The 11,255-nt window shown below is 35.0% G+C and overlaps 1 pseudogene; it reads left to right on the top strand.

Moving 5' to 3' along the window:
* The first annotated feature begins 689 nt into the window (after positions 1 to 689).
* Positions 690 to 1,477, top strand: LOC145089904 (mitochondrial ATP-independent inner membrane protease subunit 1a-like; annotated as a pseudogene).
* The last annotated feature ends 9,778 nt before the right edge of the window (positions 1,478 to 11,255 follow it).

Below are 11,255 nucleotides of genomic sequence, written 5' to 3' on the forward strand. Positions count from 1 at the left end.
GTAGCTAAGAAGCATCTTGTTATTTATATTCTGAAAAATGCACAAGATAGTTGAAACATAAATGGTCCATAAAGTAGCGGGTACTCGGGAGTACTCGGAAGTACTCGGATTTGGAAATTTATGTAGAAATATTTTTAGGGAAATTATATATGTCAAAATCATAAGATAAAATCATAAGTTGATTGAAATATATAACAAAATTGGATACATGTGAATACACAAAAAATGAAAAACACATAATGGTCTCACTTCGTAAATAATTACTGAAAATTTAAGATATATATATGTAGTAATAATCACATGTGTGTTAAATAATAAATCATTAAGTATATTATACATATTAATCACCGAGTTGACCGAATTTCACAACACTACTTAGTTCGTAAGGGGCCGATCGAGGAGTACTCGGGATTATGTAACTCGCCTCGGCGAAGGGGGGAGTAGTGAGTACTCGGAGGAGTAATCGGACAACTTGGCGAGTTTTACAACACTGGGTGTGATTATTATAAACAATCTTTATCTAGAAGACTAAATATTCATAGTAGCTAAGAAGCATCTTGTTATTTATATTCTGAAAAATGCACAAGATAGTTAAAACGTAAATGGTACAAGTGATTGTGACCATTATTATTTGTTAATTTAGGTAACAATTTGTTGGAAATATTATTTTGTTTAACTAGAAGAAAGAGATGAGCTTGTTTCAGCGATGTGCCTACATAGTAGCAGAAGCACTTGACAAAATATTTTTGGTTGCCAAATTCTTTTATGCAATTCATGCCACCAATACCTATCTCTTCTCCACTGCTTTGGTAAACTTATATCTACATCTTATAATAAACTTTAAGAGTCAAGAGAATGGAATCATAATGAGTCATTACATTCCATCTTTAACCTTAATGATACGTTCCCTTCCATCAAACAAAACAAATAATTTTTTTTCCATTCCATTCATTTTATGATTCCATCATTAAAAAAACTACCTTAAACAATCGTCTACTTGCAGGTCCAAGGTCCTTGCATGCTCTTTAACTTCAACCTTAAAGGTGAAATGGTCCTACTTGACAAAATCTCAACCCCATATGGCAAAGTGGGTCCCGATGATGTAATCATACTCCTAACGCCTGAAAATCAAAGAAAATTCGCCACAAAGAGAATTATTGGCATGGAAGGTGACAATATCACTTACATTGTAGACCCCAAAAATAGTGATACAACACAAACCATAGCTGTATGATTAATCTATATATAATTATTATTTTTAATGTATGAATAATAACATTTTGGTAGTTTTTATACGTGTAGGTTCCAAAGGGACATGTTTGGGTTGAAGGGGACAAAGTTTACGATACTAATGATTCAAGGAATTTGGACCTGTTCCTTATGTAATTCTTCATTGTGTGCTTAATTTTTATAGAATTAACATTTACTTATAACATTCTACTTTCAATGTTTTTCTTATTAGAATATCATACTTTGAAAATTTTACCATTATAGCAATGAAAATTGTTTAGTGTTTGGATGACATTGCTATATATGTTGTAATAGGAAGAAATGAAAGTAGGATCCTATATTAAACATATCAACGAAAGTACTCTGCTATTTCTTAGATTTAACCCATTGTGTTTTTGTAACTGTATGAAAAATGATTTTCTTTGAACTTTCAACTTGGCACTTCATTTAGTTAAAAAAAACACGCAACAAGTTACTAGAATAGTAGGGCTTGAGGCTACGACGAGTTACTAGAAGCGTAGGGCTTGAGGCTGCGATGAGTTACTAAACACAACTTGGCATTTAACCATGTTTCAGATCGTCTGTAATTTAGGGTTCGTGGGCTGCAACCCGGGCATGAGGAAGCCTTGAGGCTGCCACGAGTTACTAGAAGCTTAAGGCTTCTCGCCACCTTTTCGTGGATATGAGGTTCATAAGAAACAAACTTATAACGAGGAAGTTGTGATAGTTTGAAGTTTTGGAAGCGGAGCCACCTAGTACGTTGTGTACGCTTAGCGTACTGATGTGTGTGATTTGGAAGCGGAGCCACCTAGTACGTTGGGCGTACCAGAGGGTACGCCAGACGTACTAGGCACAGGGTGAAAACCCAAAATTTGGGGTGTGCCCCCTATTTAAAGAACATGATGGCCTCATTTCTGGCCACCATTTCCAACGTTCAACCCTCTCAAAACCCTAATTTTCGTTCCTTTAGCTTGAGTGTCAATTTGTGATCTTCTAAGTGTTCTTTTGGTACCCTTGGGGTGAAGAAGGAGCATGGAAGAGAATGGAGTTGGAGTCCAGGCTTTGGATCTGATCTTTTCTATGGTTGGAGCATCATTTGAAGGTATAAAGCTCAAAGCTTTCTCATCCTTTTTTATTTGAGCATATTATGGTCCATTTTAGGGTTTTTGTGCTGAAAGCTTGAAGCTTTATGAGTTTTTGAACTCCAGAGCCTTATATATGTCATTTTAAGTGTTTCTAGTGGAGAGGATTCATAAATATGAGTCTTGGACGTTAAAACCACCCCATGCATGAGATATGAGCATTTTTTGGAGTAAAGAGTGAGTGTATTTTGGTTTGGGACTTTATCAGCCATGCAAAGGCTTAAAGTCATGAAATTTATGGAGTATGAGCCTTTAGGGAGTCCAGATCTGAGAGTATAGATATGGGCTTAACGGGTTAAGACGAAGAAAGTGGGAAAAAGCAAGTCTGGACGTATGCCGAGCATAAATCCAGTACGCCCTGCGTACTGGTCAAGTGTCCCCGATCAGGGTTCATGTGTACGCTGAGCGTACCAAGGGAGGTACCCCCTGCGTAATCTCGCTGTGGGCTTTTGGGCTAAATCTCATATTGGGCCTTAAGTGTTGGTCTTGGATTTTTGGGCTTGTACTGGAGATTTTGATCAGAGAAATATTGTATATGCCTTGGCCTTTTGTGTTGGGCTTGCCATTTGGACTTAAGTTTAAGAGTTGGGCCTTGGTTGAGTCCATTTAGTATTGGGCCTTGGTGGGCCCAATGGGCTTGAGTTATTTGTGTAGGATTTTGAGCATTCTAACACTCCTATGGTGTACATGCAACCCTATAAACCTTGGATCTATGTTTTTTCTATTATACATGCAAATAATTGATATTCCAAGGTTTCATCCTAACTAGCATACTATGAAGCAACTATACTACAAGAAACTAAGTAGAATGACATACCTTTTGATGGAGTAGCTTGATTCCATGGAGCTTAAGAGCCTAGGGCCTCAAGTGTGACACCTCAAATGGTTTACACAACACCACCAACAACTTGGAATAAATTGAGTGAGAAGTTCTTATGCTCAAAACAGCTAGCCCTCATGTGTACACACCTTAGTGCCATTGTCTTGAGCCGTGGGTCCTTATATATTGTGGCTATTTGGGTTACACCATGTAACTCATGTATTTCCATATTCTTCATGCTCCATGGGTTACTCCATGGATTTAGCCCAACATGAAGAACTATGGATCATAAGCCCACATATATAAGAATGAATGATTTACACAATCAATCCCCGTATATTTAATTAGTCTCTTTTTTATCACAAAATTAATTCTTGATCAATACTAATTAAATAATATGATTTCATATTAATATATTAGAACTTATAATATATTAACAAATCATAATTATCCTTTTCTCACAAAAGTCTATCCAAATTGTTCTGATGCCATGCAACCCAAATCGACCATGCCAAACGGTTCAAGTACATACCAATTATAGTTATGGAATCAGACACTAATCCAACAGTCTCCCACTTGGATAAGTCTAAAACTATTATTGCGTATGACTCCAAAACCCAAGTAGCAATCGTAGCTCTTAAAAGCTGTTGTCGAACTCTGAACAAATCAACGACGCGTCCATTAGATAAAAGATCATATATTCCTCCATTATAGATATCATATGGACTGAGACATGGATTATAATCATTCTCTCTATCCATTTGTTGTTTCCCAATTTCTGATTTATGACAACCGACTAATTGAAAAAATCAAATCAATCTAGGCTTGGCCAAGCACATCGGGGTGTCATCACTAAATCATCGAGGGGCCCACATATATCACTTTTATCCCTTCAAGGGTAAAAGGAATGGATAAAATTCCACTCATATGCTTGTTCTACTACTTGTTGAATCATACACAAAGGCACGTTTTATAACATCGAGTTACCAATGCGTTTTCATACAATCAATGTATAACCAACTCATAGGCAACAACTCATATCTCTAGGTTTGAAGAATATAAGATATTATCGTCTCATGATCACTTGTGATAAAATCGATGAAGTGAGTCAAATGAGCATGGGTTTTATCCAATACTCAGAACTTAATGGCACTCATGAATGTTGCAGCAACTCTTGGTATGTTCAATACCTTGGACATCTACAAACCAGCTTCATGACAATCTTTCCTTAATACCTACTTCCAACGTATTATCGACTGTGGATGGTTTGAACAACTTAGTCATTCAGGAATAACGACCTAGTTATTCTGGAAGTCAAAACATGCAAAGTGAAATACAAGAATAATCGAATCCAATATGGTCTCAAAACTTATGAATATAAATAGAACACCTTTTATTTATCACCATATTGATTACACATTATTCATTGCATACTGTTTCAAATTATCAACGTTATACTTAAATTAAAACAATAGTTGTCCCATGCTCCAAGCATGTACACTATGTTTTCTAAACACTAGTCATGCCATACACCAAGTATTCACACTATGTTTTTCCAAACATTAGTTATGCCATACACCAAGTATGCACACTAAGTTTGTCTATGATCTTTACTTTGTGAAATAGATCGATTGAACATAATTCCAATGATTCTCATTTCACAATCATAAATCCTTACCGTAAATGCAAGAATTCCAAATTCCTGCCATTTACAGAATCTTGTTAGATTTTAGACTTATATGCACTGATCCTCTATAATGATTATGCACAAAGTCACAAAGAATTATCAACAGACATTACAGAGTAATCCAATGGAGATCAACTCCATGGAAATGAAGTCTTATATTCAAAGTACATTGCTTTGAACATCCTTCTTGCATTAAGTTTCCTAATCTTACATAGATTTAATGAATAACTTCCACCCATGGGAACATTTCCATATTCCCATTTTGACTATCACTCTTGAACAAGAGTTGCCTCTTTTCAGAATATGTCAATATGGTCCTTCCAAAAGTAACACTATACTTCCAACTGTCCCTGAGCAACCAATCTTTGGTAAACCTTAGATTGTCCTCGACAATTGCTTAATCAAATTAGTCATATCCAGTTCTAGTACTTTTTCCCTCTTAATGCTCTAGGCATTTGGAAAAATTTAGAACAGATGAATATTATAACACATGTAATCGATCTTATATCTGAAGCATATGGCACACGATTCATGATGTCTCACATAAAGACATGATACTAAACCATTCTTTTGCTATAATATTATAGCACATGCAATTGATCCTATATCTGAAGTATATGGGACACGATTCATGATGTCTCACATAAAGACATGATACTTGACCAGTCTTTTGCTATAATATTTCTATTTCTATTTGCCATGTTCTCGTAATTCAGATTATGAAAAGGGATGCCGTAATCACAATCGAATTTTAGAACGCAAATAATGTTCCCATATATAGAATTTCCTTATGTTGAACCATTCCAACATAACATTCATATATATACTTGACTAAATTTGATTAAAATCTCACGATCTAAGCGTTTAGATTTGAAGTGAAGTATAATTTGCTCTTCCTTAATTATAGCAAAACAACTTTTTCCCAATTGAAACCTTTTTATTTTCTATAATTAACATTGCTAACTTGCAACACTTATTGATATGTGCATATTTAGTTCATATTAAGTATAGATTTTTATTCATTTATTAGCTAAATTATTGCATTTTATGGAAAAAAGGTACTTAAAAGTGTTTGAATTATATTTTCAGTCCAAAGATGAAGCTCGGAAGCGAAAGGAAGCGGGAGAAGCAGTTAAAAGATCGAGAATGAAATGAAGAAGAAAAACACTAAAAATGGCACTGACTCGGCGAGTCAGATCGACTACTCGGCGAGTCCAATCGAAGAATCGAGAAGATAATGACTCGGGATCCCAGAGAGTTATCACAATACGGGGAATGTGAGAGGGACTCGGCGAGTCACCACCTGACTCGACGAGTCGGTTCGTATATTTATAGATAACTCCACAGATCGATGGAGGGGAGTTCTGGGACGATTTAGAAGAGTTTAGCTATGATTGAGAAGGCAGAAAAACCCTAGAAGACGACGAAAGAAGCTAGAATTCAATCCCGGAGAGTAATTGAGGCAAAATTTGATCATTCCACTTATTCTTTTGTTTTATCATTATGGTTAAGCAATTTGACTTTGTTTGTTTGTTGTTATTTACTTCAATTATGAGCTAAAACCTTTAGACTTCTATTTGGGGATACAAAGTTGACAATATGGTTTGATTGATTGGTAGGATTAATTCCAAGTTGGTGAATTTTTGTTATTTTAGCTTGCTAAAGAACCTTGTGTGTGAATAATAATTAATTTTCTGTTAATAGGAAGATAATTGATTAGCATGAACATCTATTGATTATTAACCTCATATGATATGTGATCACTATGCCATATGTCTAGGATTAATGAATATGAAACTAGAATTAATAGGAAAATTAAGTAAATTCATGTGCAAGCTTGTAAGATGGCCATCAAACAAGAAGTTAATTAAAAGAATAAATTAGTTAACTATTGCAAGTCTAACTTAACCCGAATAATTAATCTAGTGAATATAATTAAATTAGACAATTGGCCACTGTTTAAGTTAGTTTATTTGCTAAGGATTAGGGTAGTGAATACGAATCTAATCACTTGAATCGGTAACCAACGAAAGAATTAATCCATTGCACCATTACCTTGAAATCAACCATAGAGTTAACCAAGTTGAACTAAACAGAAGTTCCTCTCCAATTATTGAATTTAGTTAAGTCTTTATTTTCTAGTTCTTAAATTAGTAATAATTAGTAAGTTTCTAGTCTTGTAGAACTAGAGAAAACCCCTACTTATTAATTAACTTAGATAAAATTAGTTTTTAATTTTAATTTGCCGTTCCCTGTGATCGGTACCCTGCTTATTTAGCTATTCCACAATTGATAGGTTCACTGCCTTTTGTGTGTTATTTGATAATTAAAAGTAGGATTAAAACTAAGTGAGTTTGCACACATCACTTATCATAATTATCATGCTCCCACTAACATGATGATTATTAGCATAACACTTATGCTCCTACTAGCTTTGACATGTACTCAGAAAACAGCTGGACTTCTAGAAATCAATACTTTATTGACTTTCTTACCAAATTTCAGACGTCTGATACGAAATGCTTTGATAAAAATTTATCAAAATCATACACCTTTCCTTAGATAGCGCACATGTGTGTCTAAATAATTTCAGAACTATGAAAAGGGATGTCATAATCATAGTCTCAATTGTTTAGACCTTTTCCGTTCCTCACAAGTCCATGTTAGTGTGTCGGTTAACCACACACGCTCCACTAATGACTTTGAGAATGCAAATATCATAATTGCTATCTACTTAAAACCGCTTAGTGAAAGTGTTTCCTCACCATCATTTTCATGAATCGGAGAGAAACCTTATGACACTTAGATTTTATGGTGTATGTGCTCCTATCCATGTGAATTTGTCAAAAACCATAATCACAAGACAAGGTTAGTGACAAATCCAAACTCATATGGATTGAACTTGTGCAGTCTTAACTTCTTGCCACCTGGCAGCACAAGGGCCTGTCATTGCTTCCAAGTTGTTATGCAACCAATTGAGAACTTTTAGAACTTATATGCAAAGCCAACTTTAACTGGAATGGGCACATAAATAGGAAAATTTCAACACGATAGGTTATAAACCTCACGTCGTGTGCTAGTGATAAACTACATGTTTTTTTATTCTTGATTAGATCTTGAAGCTTTTTCAATATCTTTAAGACTCCCACTGTCCTCTTGACATATAAGACTCTATATCCAAATATTCAAGAGATAGTGCAAATTCTTTATCAAGACAAACACTTCACACGATTGGCCTTAGTTGGTCTTTGTTTTATCCAAAACATCACAACTTACCAATTTAAAATGTACAAGAGTAGGACACATTTTACTCTTACATTTGACAAGTGTTACAGACCTTTCTTTAAGATATGTCACTCAAGTTACAATCTTGGAGTATAACTCTAAGAATTGTTTTGGAAAGAAGTATGACTCATCTTCTTGATTTAACCACATCAACAATTTATGACTCCTATTCTTAGCCATAAGAATGCACTAAGATGTCCTTAGAGGATGAATTGTGATATGGTCTCCAAATCATTAAGATGATCACAAAACATGATACCAAAGTACTCTCCCATCTTTTAAGATTTGAGAAACTTTTATCTTTCTGCCTAATTTGATTCTTCTCATTCATTCTGCCATACATTGTAACTTTTCTAGTGTTTCAGAATTATACTTAAACTTTTAAGTATAACCATATTTACTAATCTTTAGTAAATCATGATGAATAGTCTTATCGATCTTTTGTGGTGGACTTGACCAGTGCACAAGAATGTGTACTCGATCCCTTAGTCCTTCACTTGACTCACATATACATGTGAACAAGGAATTAGTCTTAATTTTCTAAAGATGAAAATTCTCATTCATCATACTATACAACTTGCATGATTCCAAGTTTTGGTCCAACTGAAACCTTGGGTGATGAGAATCTTTCCTTATTTGGTACATTTAGACACTACCACAAATGAAAGAATTAAATTCATATTTCCATTATTGCTAGAAACATACAAACATCAATTTTCATAAATGCCATTGCAAGGAGATGTAAAATAAAATAAAACAAAATTTTATTTATTTATAAAATGTGGAAAAAGCTTTTTCCTTACAATGAAACTTTAAATGAAAACTATGTTATTACATATTTTCTAGCAATCTATCATAACTCCTAAGTAGTAGCTCAAGAATCCGATCTTCGAACCATGCGATTGAAATCCATCTTCGCGATCAGATTCAGCATACTCTTCCTTTAAGTTTCCTTCCCTTTGCTTGATCCTGCCATACATCAAAATGTATTAAGAATCTTCAAATAGGAACTTGAAGAGTTAGATAGTGGACTTACCTGAAGCAGAGCAAACTTTTTGATTTGACATTCTCTCAGATCTTTCAGGTAGTTAGGGCAGCTTCGCAACCAATGCCCCTTCCTTTGGCAATAGAAACATATGGACCCTTTGGGAATGGTACACAGGACTATCTCAGGTAGTTAGGGCAGCTTCGCAACCAATGCCCCTTGCGTTTTTGGATAGATATCTGAAACATAAGGGGGGGTATGTTCTTCGTGTTTTTCATAAAAAAGGTTTTTGATCGAGTTTTGGAGCTTCAAAGTCGAAAAATCGTTGTTTTTGGTTGTAACCTACGAGGGGGTGGCGGAGTTTGCGGCCGGCGTCTAGGGTTTCAGAGTTCATGGCCTCGGTTTGCGGTCCGGAGTTTGCGGCCCGAGGTTCACGGCCTCAATTTGCGGTCCTCAGTTTGCGGCCAACACCTCATCCTTGCATAGCTTCGTCCTCGCATCGCATCCGAAGTTCTCGCTGCTTGCGTCAATAAAAAAAAGGGGGAGCGAAGTTGAGGCTGCCAAGAATCAAACTCGGGTGCTTCTCCTCATCATTCCAGCGCCCTTGGCATCTGATCCAGCTTGCTGGATGCTTTTATCCTCCCGCTTTTTAATTCTTAAACACTCGTTATTCTCGATTTAAACTTTCAAGATTTGACACTTTTAACCAAAAATTTAATTTCTTTAGTTTTTTTTTAAATTCCTTTGCATCCAAAATAATATATAATAATTATAATAAAATAAAAAAAATTAATAATAAATTATATTTTGATTTTTGACTTTTATTTTTTAACTTTTGACCTTAAATTTTGACTTTGACTTTCAAGTTTGACATTTGACTTTAAACTTTGACTTTTTCATTTAACTTTTAAATTTTCAAATTTAGCTTTTCGGTTTGACTTTTTAAATTTGACTTTTAAGGTTGACTTTTGAGATTTATAATCAAAGAGAATTTTTGTATTTTAGTTTGTCATTTAAGTTTTATTTTAGCTTCGAGTTGTGATTTTAATGGCTTATGAGGTCAACAAGGGAATTGAAGACAAGAAAGAGAATCGTCAGGAGATGTTAAGACAAAACTTCAACATGTTCAATTATATCCCTGGAGAAACCCTGGAAGCTCAGTTACAATGATTTACTACACTTACCACTGAGATGAATACAACTGGGATATTCTTGACTAAATCTGAGATAAACAAAAAGCTACTGAATTCACTTCCGAAATCGTGGGATATGAATGTAGCTGTCGTCAAGAATATAAAAGATCTCAATTGTCTTAGTATTGCTGATGTAATTGAAGAGCTTGATGCTTTGAAATATGGAGAAACAATGAGTTCTGCAAACACTCTGGTCAATGAAGTTTCATGCTCTCAATCTTGTGAAGATACGATTAAAATTCTTCGTGAACATAATGATTTGCTAAAAAGGGAAGTCGAGGACCTAAAATACGAAGGATATCAACTCAGGAAAGGATAGAAACCCCTGAAGGCTGAATTAGAAGCGAAAACCAAAGACGTTAGGAAGCTTCAGGAAGAGTATAGCAACAAGTGTGAAAATTATGACTATATTAAGAGACAACTTGCTGCTGTAACTGAAGAACTTGACACATTGAAAATTAAGTGTGGAAAAACATATGTTAGTTTCAAAAATTATATTGCGTCAAGTCAGACAGTCGAGTCCTTATTTGAAATCCAATTAAAATTTAAAGATAATTAAAACAAGGGTCTAGGGTATGATAGTGTTCCTCAACCTTTCAATCATAACTACACATCCATCCCTATGACACAGGAAGAAATTGCCAGGGAGGCACATCTTCAATATGAAAAACCAGCTGGATTTGTGTTAGGAGGTATTCAGATTGAAAATACTAATGTTTCTACTTCATGTGCAAGTAAAGTAGCAGAAGATGAGAACAAGGAGAACACTACAGAACAAACCAATAACTCCTTGAACTCAGAATCTGTTGCTTCGAATTCTGTTACTCCTAATAAACCTGTCGTCGAGAAATACATGCCTCCAATTCCAGTGAAACAGAGTGCCTGTTGTAATTGTGCTTATGGGAACCATAAG

Source organism: Lactuca serriola, chromosome 2 (assembly GCF_051521515.1).
Source record: "Lactuca serriola cultivar US96UC23 chromosome 2, Lser_US96UC23_V15, whole genome shotgun sequence".
Taxonomy (NCBI): domain Eukaryota; kingdom Viridiplantae; phylum Streptophyta; class Magnoliopsida; order Asterales; family Asteraceae; genus Lactuca; species Lactuca serriola.